Below are 13,602 nucleotides of genomic sequence, written 5' to 3'. Positions count from 1 at the left end.
TAGTGGACAAATGGGAGATGGCCACTGTCCTCAGAAGATGCAGGCTGAGGTGTTCAGGGAGGAAGTACTTTCATGTTTGCAAATCTACTTTCAGATGGTTCAGAAAAAGATGTTTGAACACACACGCGCACACACGAACTCTCACACACATATATAAATGAAGAAAGCAAATGTGCCAAATTCTTCTAAACTGTTGAATCTGAGCGGCGAATACACAAGCATTCGTTACCATAAACTTCAACATTTCTGTACGCTCGATCTTTTCCGTAATAAAAAATGTTGGGATTAAAAAACAGAATAAATATGTCTGAGAGGACAGGGTCCGCTGGGGTGACCACATGTCCCCAGTGGACCCGGACTTTTCTTCCTCATTCCAGGTTTTATAATTTTTTGATCAAGCAAATCAAAAGACGCAAATTTAAAGATTCTTGGTCCCTGCTTTTAATTAGAGGTTCCATCCAGGTCAAACAAAACCCATGGAAGGCAGAAAAGATGAACACCCGCCATTTGCTTTGACGTGGATGGAACTGGAGGGTAGGATGCTGAGTGAAGTACGTCAGTTGGGGAAGGACAATCATCAGATGGTCTCACTCATACGGGGAATATAAGAAATAGTGAGAGAGACTCTAAGGGGAAGGAGGGGGAACTGAGTGGGGAAAACTAGAGAGGGAGACCCAACATGAGAGACTCCTAACTTGGGGGAACGAACAAAGGATTGTGGAAAGGGAGGTGGGCGGGGGGACGGGGGGATGGGGTGATGGGCACTGAGGAGGGCGCTTGATGGGATGCACACTGGGTGTCATACTATATGTTGGCAAATTGAATTTAAATTAAAAAAGTAATAATAAGAATTAAAAACCTACGGAAGGAAACTTCTGATGGCAACTTCTAGGGAGGCAGATACTCCCGATCCTCTCTGACTCCCATCTGGCTTCGTGCGGGCGCTAGAATGTTCTTTTTGAGGTAGGCCCAAAGAGTGTCTTATCACTGTCGTCCTTTGGTGTGTCTGCTGCTCTTTGCCACCCACCCTAACAGTTCCCCCGGCCCCGGGCCCAGGCCTACTTCCTCCTCATTGTTCTGGCCCAGCTCTCTGGCTGCTTTCAGGAATTTCTGACACATTAGGCCTTGGTCTCCCTGACGCTGTTCTTATAAGCTCACGCTTCTCTCTTATTCCCTGTGGGACATGATGCCATTTTTCTATCTTTTATTCATGTGCTATTTAAATCTGAGCTCACTAGAATTCCTCGGGCTGCCTCGCCATTCTCGTTACTCAGGAGCCCTATCCTTGACCTTTTAAGTGATTCTTTTTTTTTTTTTTTTAAATCACACTAAGAGCAGTTAATGTGACATCTATTCATCTTGCATAACTGGGACTTCAAACAGCGCCTTCCCGTTGTCCCTTCCCAGCCGCTGGCAAGCACTCTTCTCCTCTCTGTGTCTATGAGTTTGACTATTTTATTTTTTTATTTTATTTTTTATTTTTTATTATTTATTTATTTATTTATTTATTTATTTATTTATTTATTTATTTATTTTGAGTTTGACTATTTTAGATTCCTCGTGGAAGTGGGCTCGTGTGGCATTTCTCCTTGTGCGAACGACTTATTCCACTCAGCATAATGTCCTATAGGGTCATCCGTCTCGTGGAGTGAGTGTGACTCATGCCCAGACCAGCGAGGAGCCAGGAGGAGATGGCATTCCAGGTAAAACGTCAGGACCGGCTCCCCCACCTGTGTCCTTTCTGTCCCTAACATGGGTTCTTTTTGCCTCTCTTTCTACTTCAGCTCTGAGCTCCTCACTAAACTTTAATGTGTGTCCGGGCCCCTGGCATTGAACACAAACCTGATCTTGCCCATCCGTATTTTGAACTTGGCGCTGTCTCCGGTAGGCTCCAGCTTGGCTTGTTTCTTTAGGGCTGAGTATCCTTGGAAGGAACTCCATACCCAACTCTTGCTTCCAGAAGAAATCAAGCCTGACCCACTCCCAACTTCCACCCGACAAGATAAGCTCCACCTCTTTCTTCTCTGTCTTTCTTGAAAGGAGGAAATGAAGGATTCATATTACATGCCTGTCCTTTATCTTCTTCAAAGGGCACAGTAATTGACGGGATGAGCACTGGATGTTATTCTGTATGTTGACAAATTGAGCACCAATTGAAAATAAATTTATTTAAAAAAAAAGGGCACAGTAAGAATGGATACCCACTGAGCAAAGTCCATGGTTCACAGTAGGGTTCACCCTTGGTGGTGCGCGTTCCACAGGATCATCATATCATAGTATCATACAGACTGGCTTCGCTGCCCTAAAAATCTTCTGTGTCTCCCCTCTTCATCTTCCCTCACCACTGAATCTCCACTACATCTCCTTACTGTCTCCCTCGTTTTGCCTTTTCCAGAATATACTTGGAGTCATACAGCATGTAGCCCTTTCAGATTGGCTTCTTTCACTTGGCGATGTCCACTTAAAGTTCCTTTGTGTCTTTCCACGGCTTAGCAGCTTATTTCTTTTCAGGGATGCATAGTATTTCATTGTCTGGATAGTCCACAGTTTATTATTCATTCACCTGATGAAGGACATCGGGCGGGGGGGGGGGGCGTCCCAGTTTTGGTGATTTTGAATAGAGCTGCTATTAACATCCTTGTGCAGGTTTCTGTGTAGACATAAGTTTTTAACTTTTTGGGGCAAATACACAACCAATTGCTTGGTCACATGATATGTTTAGTTTTGTGAGAAACTGCTGCTCCGATCCCCGCCAGCATTTGGTGCTGCCGCGTTCCGGATTTGGGCCATCCTACTAGGTGTGTGACGGTATCTCGCCGTTGTTTTAATTTGCCTTTCCCTGATGCCACATGCTGTGGAGCATCCTTCTCTATTCTTTTTCGCCACCTGTATATCTTCTTCGGTGAGGTGTCTGTTAAGGTCTTTGGCCCGTTTTTTTAAAATTGAATGGTTTGTTTTCTTATTGGTGAGTTTTCAGAGTTCCTTGTATATTTTGCTTTCGGATGACTGTCTTTTGCAAATACTCCTTCCAGTCTGTGGTTCATCTTCTCTTTCTCTTGACCTGTCTTTCACAAGCAGAATTTTTTTTTATTTTAATAAAGTCTTGCTTATCCATTATTTCTTTCATGGACCATGTCTTTGGCACTGTGTCTAAAAGTCATTGCTTCCCAAGGTCAGGAAGATTTTCCCCTATGTCGTCTTCAAGTTTTATGGTTCTGCATTTCACATTTAGGTCTGTGATCCGTTTTGAGTTATTTTTTGTGAAAGGTATAAAGTCTGTGTCTAGATTCATTTTTTTTGTTGTTGGCACATGGATGTCCAGTTGTTCCAGAACCATTTGTTGATAAGACTATCTTGGCTCCACTGAGTTGCCAAAGACCAGTTGACTTTATTTCTATGGGTCTATTTCTGGGCTTTTTATTCTGTTCCACTGATGTATTATTTGTCTACTCTTTTGCCAATATCATACTATCTTGATTACTATAGCTTTATGTTTTATTGTTTGGGCAAGTCTGGGTCTTCTACCACTCCATGTAAACCTTACCACGCACTATACCTCTCCATATAAATTTTAGAATCGGTTTGTTTATATCTACCAAATAACTTGCTGGGATTTTGATTGGGACTGTACTGAACCTATAGACTAAGTTGGGAAGAGGTGATATCTTAACAGTATTGAGTCTCCCTATCCAAAAACACAAATATATCTTTATTTAATTTTTTGGTTTTATCCATCAGAATTTTATATTTTTCCTCATATAGATCTTATACATGTTTTGTTAGATTTATACCTAAGTATTTTATTTGGGGGTGCTAATACGAATGACATTGTGTTTTTATTTATTTTATTTATTTTTTCGAGATTTTATTTATTCATGAAAGACACACAGAGAGAGAGAGAGAGGCAGAGACACAGGCAGAGGGAGAAGCAGGCTCCATGCAGGGATCCCAACGTGGGACTCGATCCCGGGACTCCAGAATCATACCCTGGGCCAAAGGCAGGCGCTAAACCTCTAAGCCACCCAGAGATTCCCTCATTGAGTTTTTAATTTCAAATTTTACTTGTTTATTGCTGGTGTATAAGAAAGTAATTGACTTTTGTATATTAACCTTGCATCCTGCAACTTTGCTATAATCACTTATTAGTTCCGAAAGGTTTTTGCTGTTGTTGATTCTTTCAGATTTTCTACATAGACAATCATATCATCTATGAACAAAGACTGTTTTATGTTTTTCCTCCCAATCTGTGTATCTTTTATTTCCTTTTCTTGTCTTACTGCATTAGCTAGGATTTCCAGCACAAAGTTGAAAAAGAGTGGAGAGAAAGGAAACCCTTGTTTCATACCTCATCTTAGTGAGAAACCTCTGAGTTTTATTGTGGTGGTGGTTGTTTTTAGCTGTAGGTTTTTTTGGTAGATATTCTTTACCAAGTTGAGGAAGTTCTCCTATATTGCTAGCTCACTGAGAATTTCTATATGAATGGTAGAGTCTTATTTTTAACATCTACTTATTTAATAAATATCAATTATCTAGAATGTGCCAGGCTTTGTGCTGACAACATGAGCATAGTGTCAAAAAAGAGACTCATTCTTTGTTTTCTCCATGCACTGGTTAAGTCATTGTGAAAATTTCCTTCACACACTTCACATACATATGCTACACATGCTCCATCTGAGGGACATTGTTTTAATGCTAGTTCCATTGTATTCCTACCAAGTAGCCCCTTCTTCACAGGTTTTTTTTTTTTAATTCTTTATTTAAATTCAATTAACATATAGTTTCATTAGTTTCAGGGGTAGAGTTTAATGATTCATCAGTTGCATATAATACCCAGTGCTCATTCCATCACGTGCCCTCCTTACTGACCACCATCCAGTTACCCCATGTCCCCCATCTTCCCTCCAGCAACCCTGTTTAACACACAGCTGCCCTGGAGGGAAGTTTCAGGTCCCTTTTATTATGGCTATGTTGGTTTTATGGTCCCGTGTTTCTTTTAATTATTATTTATAGAAAGAATCTATAACTCATGGGTCTCATAGACTGCGAGGACTATGGAGTTGCACATTCACAGCGCACGGTACTGTGGTCTCAGATGACTTCTGTGCCTTTGTAACAAAAGGTGAAATAAACTTTTTCTCAGAGTAAGAGCTGTCTTATGATACTAATTGTGGGGGGTTTATGTGCTTTTGCTGATGGAGTGCTTTGCAATTCTGGTTTTTAAATGAGGTCGGGGTCCCTGGAATGGATAAATAAATTATTAATGACAATGTGAAAAAAAAAAAAACACACACACCCTGTGTGTCCTAGAGTTAAGACTCTCTTTCAGGGATCCCTGGGGAGCTCAGTGGTTGAGCGTCTGCCTTCAGCCCAGGGTGTGATCCTGGAGACCCGGGATCAAGTCCCACCTCTGGCTCCCTGCATGGAGCCTGCTTCTCCCTCTGCCTGTGTCTCTGCCTCTCTTTGTGTCTCTCATGAATAAATAAATAACATCTTAAAAAAAAAAGTCTCTTTAATTTACTTCCCTCTCTGCTTTTCATATTATTTTATTTTTCCTTCCCTTCCCCTATGTTCATCTATTTTGTTTCCTAAATTCCACATGTGAGTGCAATCATATGATATTTCACGGTTCTTTTTACTGATGTCCAAGAACTTTTTGTCCTACAACAAGGTTATGGCTTTTCTCTCTGGGTCTTGCTTCCATGATGCTGCCAGTTTTCATTTTGCAAATTTTCTTTTCCAGAAATGTGTATTTGGGGATCTCTTGATGGACCTTCTATCCCTCACATTTATTCTCAACCCTAGCCCATGAATACATTGAATTGTTAGTTTCCTGACACCTTATTAATATAACGATTACTATTATGGTTTCCTAGTAACTGGCTTGTATTTCTCTTACCTAGAGACCACTTCTTGCTATAATGGAGACAATGTAACATGAGGGTGGGGCTCAGATAAACTTCATAGGCTTGATTGCAATTAGCTTGGCTGCAGTTAGAATTAGACTGAAGATCTTTCCTATCTGTAGTTGGATGGGATAGAGCAGGTCAGGACTAACAGCTTCTTCCGTCTCAGAACATGGATTCATCGAACTAATTCTAATATTTTGGTTGCTGACTATGTGCCAGGAATACTAAGGATATAGCAATAAAATGGATAAAAAGTTAAAAAAAAGACCCTTACTCTCAAGGAATTTATTTTCATGGTGGAAGAAATTACAAAAACAAAATGAAAAATATATCAAGATAAAATATAGGGTATGTCAGCTGGTGATAAGTACTCTGGTGAAAAATAAAACAGGAAATGGGAACAGAGAAGGTTACCAAGAAGATGACATTTAAGTAAAGGCACAGGGACAGTAAGCAAGTAAGCCTTATTGATGGAGATATCAGAAGATGAGGGAAGCTAAGCAGGGGAGCTTGCCAGGCACAGTAGAGCATAGCAACCGTGAGGGGCAAGGGCTGAGAAGTCAAAGTGTGTGAGGTCAGGAAGGGATTTATGGGCCACTGTAAAGACTTTTGTTCACCTCAAGATGAATGGATGCCGTCAGAGAATTTTTAGCGGGAAAAAACATGCTGTAACTGGCAATGCAGTGGGACCGCTGTACTGCTGTGTAGACAACCAACAGGTGAGCACGTGTGGAACTGAAAGAGCCTCGTTCCTACCCAATCTCTCAGCTCCATCCTCCATGTGTTCTGTGCCACACATTTTGGGCATGGCACCCAGGCTGGAGTCCCACCATAGGTGGTCTCCTGACAACCACATCTGGGGTTTCAAGGCCAAGACTCTCTTCTTCCTCTGAGCTAGCACTTCTTGGCGCTGGGCAGGCCCTGAACAAAGATGTTAGCAGGACCTAAAGGGGTCTCCTTGGACAGGACAGACGGAAGGCCTGATGGCTGAACATCAACCTTATGCTTCGACATGTTAAGGGCGCTAGACATCTGTCATTTATTTTAATCCTCACAACTTATAAAATACGGAATGGTTGGAGAGTCAATGTGGACTTCGGTGAGTAACTTCCACCCGTTTTCCTTCTTACCTTCTTGAGGTCTCACCGATCTGAGCAAAAGCATAGCACATTATTAACTTGCTTATGAAAAGTATGGGGCTCCCTTGAGAGGTGGATTAGGGGACAAAATGGGGCTGCACAATTCAGTCTCCAGTTGAGACCTCAGTGGCTGACAAACCCAAGATTACCCGTTTGGTCACAGGCTAAATTAAGCCCTGCCTCAGGGAGCCAACCACAAGATAAAGGTGGAGCCACTCATAAGCAGAAACTTTAAGCCATTAAAAATGTGCTGTAAAGGCTGTTAGGATCTCACCACTGCTATTCTCTGACTTAGGAGGAATGCAACGGCAAAAGGGAGGAGCTAGACTTTCCTCTTGCTGGGCCAGATGGGGTGAGAGACGCAAGTGAGTGAGGTCAGGTTGGAGGCACAAGCCTGTGCTGCTTTTAACACCCCCCCTGTCTGGGAGACCCCACTCCTTCTCTTTGAGATGCTCGAATTTTCATGTGAATGTTTGGAGGGGAAGAAGAGGGGTTCCATCATCCCCATCTTCCGCCCCCAGCACAGCACTAACTACAGGTCAGGACAACATGTGTCTCAGTTACTGGCTGGTTGTCAGAGGTCGTGAGAGCCAAGGAGAGGCAGATACATTGTCCTAGCCACAGGGACACTACCAGAGATCGAACCCCCGCACAAGGGAGGATCACTAGGGTCCCAATGACCTGGACATCCTGAATAAGCTTTGGGAGATGAAACACTGGGCGTCCTGTGAAGGTCCCAGGTCACTGTGTTCTCCCCAGATTCCTGTGCTAGAGGGCCAACCCCTAGTACCTCGGAATGTGACTGTCTTCAGAAACAGGAACTTTTACAGAGGAGGTAGTTTAAATGAGGTCATTCGATTGAGCTCTGCTCCAATCTGACCGGTGACCTTATAAGAAGAGGAGCTCAGGACACAGACACACACAGAGGGAGGACCACGAGAGGACAGAGGGAGAAGACGGCCGTCTACAAGCCAGGCGAGGCCCTGGGAGGAACCACCTGTGCTGACAGCTGGATCTTGAACTTCTGACTTCCACAAGTGTGAGACAATAGATGTTTTTTAGGCCGCCTGGTCTTGGGAACTTTGTTAGGGTTGTCCCAGCAGATTAAAGTAGCGCCATGTGACAACGATGCTGGGTAATGTGGGTTTCTAAGCAGCCTGATGGCTCTCGTGCCCAAAAAGAGATGAAATATTGTATCAACATGACTCAGAAATAGGGCTGTGTGTGTGCACAGGGTTGTGATGATCCTTGCTGCAAGTCTGGTCCTGTGGCCACTCAATTCTACTGCTGAATGTCATCAATCCAGACTGCCTCCCCGCACATGACCGTGCCACTCCTCGCTCCACCATCCAGACTCTCCTGGGACCCCCTTCACCATCGTACATTGAACACCCCATATTATGTCTTCTCTGCAACATGCAGCCTAACCCAGTGTGATAAAAGCCTCATCCTTATCCCGTGATGTCAAAAGAACCTCTTCCCAGGGGACTTACTCTTTCACACGTTCTCATTACTCATGTTTGGATCCTCTGCAATCTGTTAGAATCTGCACCTTCGCAGGTACTTTTTGTGTACATGTGGTTAATGGCACGTGGGCAGCAGGCCTGACACTTGTACCCTGTACCCGTGGCAGAAGTCACTCATTGGCCTGTCCTCCCCAGCCTCGGTGGCCCTGCCCGTGGAGCAGAGCAGTTGAGGAAAGGGAAGACTTCATCTTCCACAGTCTATGAGGAGAGGGTTGTGACCCACAAATCCTCATCTTCTCCTAAAGCAGGGAATGCAGGTTGCAGTCACACGTGTGCAGGTGCACACGCTCACACACGTGCACTGGTGAGCCTGGCCTCCAGCAAGAGGACAAGCACTTTTGCTGCCTGGGTGTCACTGGACTTGTCCACTGACCTTACATACGCCTCCGTTATGCCTGGACTGCCAAGTGAAACCCTACCCCTCTCGGACTCCCTTTGGAAATTCCCTCATTGCCACAGTAAAAACCTGCATTCCCTCTCCAGCCTTGCCAGCCCTCGGCCTTGAGATTTCCTAATGGAAACCACTCGCTTCTATAGGAATCCCAGGGGTAATTAGCAGTCTGGGACTTGCCTTAGTAGGAAGGCAAAGCCACTGCCAAAAATGTTGTTGATGTCAACTCCTATCTTCCTCGAAGAGAGCATATGAAGGAGTTGTTCCATGTTGACTGTCTCCTGTATATTTATTGACTGAAACATTTGAGCTGTTGCTTTTCACATTTATAATTTTAGATCACAGATGCCTAGCATGTGTAATCATACAGCAAAGCTCACATCTAATGAGAAAAATGTCAAGTATATTGTTATCCACCGTAAAAGCTGTGAAAAATATCTCCACCATCTGCAATGTGCCTTCTGCTGCTGCCTCTGTGAATTTAACTGGTAACAATATGAAATTCGCAGTAGGGCAAACATTTAAAAATGAGAATTCGCTCAACTTCCTCCTGCCTTCACAAAGCCAGAAAGAAGTGCAGACGACCCCTCAAAGTCACGTCGGCACACCTCGCCTGGGTCCCTACCGCAGCCTGTCACCGGATCTCTTGCCATTCTGTGTCTTCAAAATACACCCGTCTTCCATATTGTTGCCAGAATCGTCTGCTAAATCTTGCTTCTGGTTACACCAGCCACCACTTAGAGCCTTGTGCGGCATTCCCTCCCCTCACGGCTGCCGGCCGGGATGCTCTGTGACCCAGGCCCCTGCGCCCTGACCCAGGCTACCCTCCCAGCACCCACCCCACCCCCTCATACCTTCATTCTAACCAGGCTTGGCCACTGGTATTGACTGAATTCACCTTACCTCTCCTCACGCTCCATGTGGTCCCTGAAGGGCCAGGTTTCTCCCTCCTACTCTGTGCGGCAACTGCCATGCATCCAGCGACGTTTACCTCAAACGTCACCTCCTCTGTGACGCCTGCCTGTGGAAGCAATTGGCCCTCTGTCTGTGTGCATGAAGTAATATATATCACCTCTTTGGGGGGCTCATGGGGTGGAACCCAAATGCTTTGTTAGCAGCATCTTCCATCCGACTCTGAACTCCTCTTCCGCGCAGACGGCATTACATTATGGCTGCGCCTCGGCCCGGCCCGGCCCGGCCCGGCCCAACCGTGATGGCACAGTGGCTTCCCTCACATTAACCTGGATGATAAAAGTCACTGTAAAAGGGGCAGGGGTGAATGAGGTTTCTTACCCAGGAGCTTGCTCTTTGACTTTGGCGACACAAAACCTTGCCATTAGGCGGGCTGTGTTTATTTCTAGGTTTGCTCTCTGTACTTTAGCTCTTTCTCCTCCTGAGCGAAATAACAGCCCTGTCAGTCAGAGAGCAATTGATAGTGATAAAAATTCTCTTTTTAGACAGTGAGTTCACTTGTTCTTAAGTCATTCTTTGCCACAAACTGCAGGCTCATTATACAAGGGAAATGTGGCATCTCCGAGAAGCCGCACATTTAGAAGTTTATAATTTGCTTCGACTGATGACGAAGGTCTAGGGGTTTTCACTGCTTATTTGAGTGTGGCTGGGGTGGGGACGTGACAGTAAACAAAGCTCCATCTTACTCATTGGAACTGATCTGTGGAAACCATGGTGCAATACCTGTTCTCCGGACGGGCGTCCAGCACTTGCTTGGGGCACAGGAGCAATTCTCTCCACTGAAACAGACTCCCTGTCTCTGGGGAGGTGCTCACTGCTCCGGACACCTCATCCCCACTGACCTCAGGATTTCCCGTTGCAAAAGATAAGCTCACCGTCCATGAGTTTTGCCAAGATAAATGGAATATTTGGTAGGATATCAGGTTATCTCAACAAAGGAAGGCACAGAGCAGGCTTCAGGTGGAGGTGGAAATAGGAAATGGCCGGCGAGAAATGGAATGCGGGCAGCCCTTCTCCCCTCACCGTCCCCTCAGGACTCAGTTTGCCAAATAAGACCGTCCCTAAGGTCATCATTTCACAGACCTTCATTTAAAGACTGACCAGACTCTCTCCAACCTATTTCTGACTCCCAAGTGCAAACGTGTTCTGTGAGTTTCTCTCAGGAATCTACTTTGGTCCCAGAGACAAGTGCATGTGATATACGGAGAGCCTATCCCCTCTGTAGGGAGAAAGGCTACACAGACCCCCCAGTGATGGCTGTCCCCTCCTATCCTCACCTTTTAGTAAACCTCAGAGCAAATGATGGGCAGGGTCAACAGAAGAAAGCAATGCTCATTCCCGCCCGCTCTCCATATTCATGGCTGCCTGGTTTTGGGTCAATTGTGTGCCCCTTAAAGATGTTGCAGTCTCAACCCAGGGTCTCATTTGGAAGTGATGTATCTGCAGATGTCGCCAAGTTAAGATGAGCTCATTTAGTTGGGATTTAATCCAATATGACTGGCATCCTTATAAAAAGGAGAAATGTGGACCTAGAGCAAGCAGCACGTGGAGAATGCCCTGTGAACACGAAGGCAGACAGCCACAGAACGCCAAGGTTGCCGGAACAGCATCAGAAGCCAACGGAGAAGCATGGAACAGGTTCTTCCTCACACCCCTCAGAAGGAACCAACCCTACAAGCACCTCGATACCAGACCTCTGGCCTCCAGGACCGAGAGACAGCAAATTTCTGTGGCTTAAGTCTGTGGCAGCCCAAGCAAATTAACACACTAACCCTCAGGAGCCAGGCAGGCTAAGCGGGGAAAGGTGATCTTTCTGAGGCCCTTACCCCAGAAGGATAGGGAATGACCTGACCACCTCCACTGAGGCCATAACTTACCTTGACAACAGATTGCAATTGCAAGATTGCAAGATTCTTCCCTCCTGAAAGGACAAGATGGTTGAGTTTAAGAGAGTTTAGGAGTGCAATAACAGGGCAGCCCGGGTGGCTCAGCGGTTTAGCGCTGCCTTCGGCCCAGGGCCTGATCCTGGAGACCCTGGATCGAGTCCCATGTCGGGCTCCCTGGCTGGAGCCTGCTTCTCCCTCTGCCTGTGTCTCTATCTCTCTCTCTCCCTCTGTGTCTCTCATGAATAAATAAATAACTAAATCTTTCCAGAAAAAAGGAGTGCAATAACATATATATGTACAGATTGAATGTTTGTGTTCTTCTATAATTCATACACTGAAGTCCTGACCTCCAATGAGATGGTATTTGGAGATGGGGATTCTGGGAGGTGATTAGGTCATGAGTGGAACCCTCACGGTGGGATTAGTGCCCTCATACAAGAGACCCTAGAGAGCTAGCTCTCTCCTTCCACCACAGGACGCAGAACAAGATGGACACCTGTGAACCAGAAAGCAGGTTCTCACCAGAAACCAAATCTGCAGGAGACTTGATCTTGAAGTTCCAGCCTCCAGAATGGTAATAAATAAATGGCTTTTTTTCAGGGGGTGCTGCCTGGATGGCTCAGTCTTTAAGTGTCAGACTCTTGATTTCGGCTCAGGTCATGATCTCAGGGTCATGAGACTGAGTCCCACATCAGGCTCTACACTCAGCTCAGACTCTCTTTGAGATTCTCTCTCCCTCTTCCTCTGCCTCTCCTCCACTTTGCTCTCTCTTTCTATAAATAAATAAATAAAATCTTTTAAAAATGTCCTTTGTTTATGCCACCCAGTGTGTGCTATTTTTTTTACAGCAGACCCAAGAGACCAATATATATACATCTGAGATGTATTTTTTATAATATAATGTTATATATTATAATACTGTACCTGTATTTATATTATTTATAATATATTACAATATCATACATAATATAAACATTTTATAATAATATATATTAAATATATATATTTTAATTATATTTATTTACTTATTTACCAGAAAAGTCATTTAGCAAATAGAGAACTTCAAGGTCAAAGAAAGCTTTTTGTTTTGCAGGAATACTTTTCATTTGACCATTTTTGTTGTTGTTCTTTTTACTCCCTTTTCCTTTTAGGCTCTGTCTTGCTTTTTAATTTTAGACATTTTTCTTTCTCTTTTGGCAAGACTATCAGTTGGAACCTTTTGTGGAATTCCTTCTTTGTCCAAAAAACAACTAAAAAAACCCAGGTTCAGGACTTCTTGTCTACTGAGCATACGCGGTTCAAGCTAAAGCAGAACGGGGTCTGTCTGTAATGCCCTAGAGCTGTAATGTTCAGTATGGTAGCCAGTGGGCACATGTGGCCATCTAAATTCCGATTCATTAAAACTACATAGTCATTCCTCAGTCACATGGCTTGAACGCTCATTAGCCTCATGTGGCAAGAGTCCACCTTATTGCAGAGCTCAGACGTAGAACATTTTCATTGTTGCTGGAAATTCTACTATACAGTACTGCTCAAGAGAAGCAAATGATGAACCAGAAAGACATGGAATTAGAATCATGACCACGTTTCCAATCCTAGATTCCCAGTTTCATGACCATTCACCCTAGGCAAAATATGTTATCTCTTTCATTTCTTTCCTCTCCCTACAAAAAGAGAGAAAAACCAGCTTCCTTACATAACAGACTTGACTTGGGAACTCAAAAAGATGTATACAATCAATTTAGTGCAACAAATACAAATCAGGCATCATAAGTCTGTAGA

General features: G+C 44.3%; 1 long non-coding RNA gene across 14 annotated transcripts in view; it reads right to left on the bottom strand.

Annotated features, from left to right (window-relative positions):
- The window catches only part of LOC102156807, a 49,143-nt gene that overhangs the window by 16,498 nt on the left and 19,043 nt on the right, over nucleotides 1-13,602 (bottom strand). For 12 of the 14 annotated variants that reach the window (XR_005373017.1, XR_005373018.1, XR_005373023.1 and 9 more), the window contains exon 2: nucleotides 9,866-9,983. The exons of 1 other annotated variant lie outside the window; for it this stretch is intronic. This is a non-coding gene — a long non-coding RNA (uncharacterized LOC102156807). Of the gene's footprint in view, nucleotides 1-9,865; nucleotides 9,984-11,811; nucleotides 11,856-13,602 lie in introns of all 14 variants that reach the window. One more of the 14 variants, XR_005373020.1, reaches the window with a different exon arrangement.

This window comes from Canis lupus, chromosome 18 (genome assembly GCF_011100685.1).
Source record: "Canis lupus familiaris isolate Mischka breed German Shepherd chromosome 18, alternate assembly UU_Cfam_GSD_1.0, whole genome shotgun sequence".
NCBI classification, from domain to species: domain Eukaryota; kingdom Metazoa; phylum Chordata; class Mammalia; order Carnivora; family Canidae; genus Canis; species Canis lupus.
This window is presented reverse-complemented; position numbering and strand designations above follow the sequence as displayed.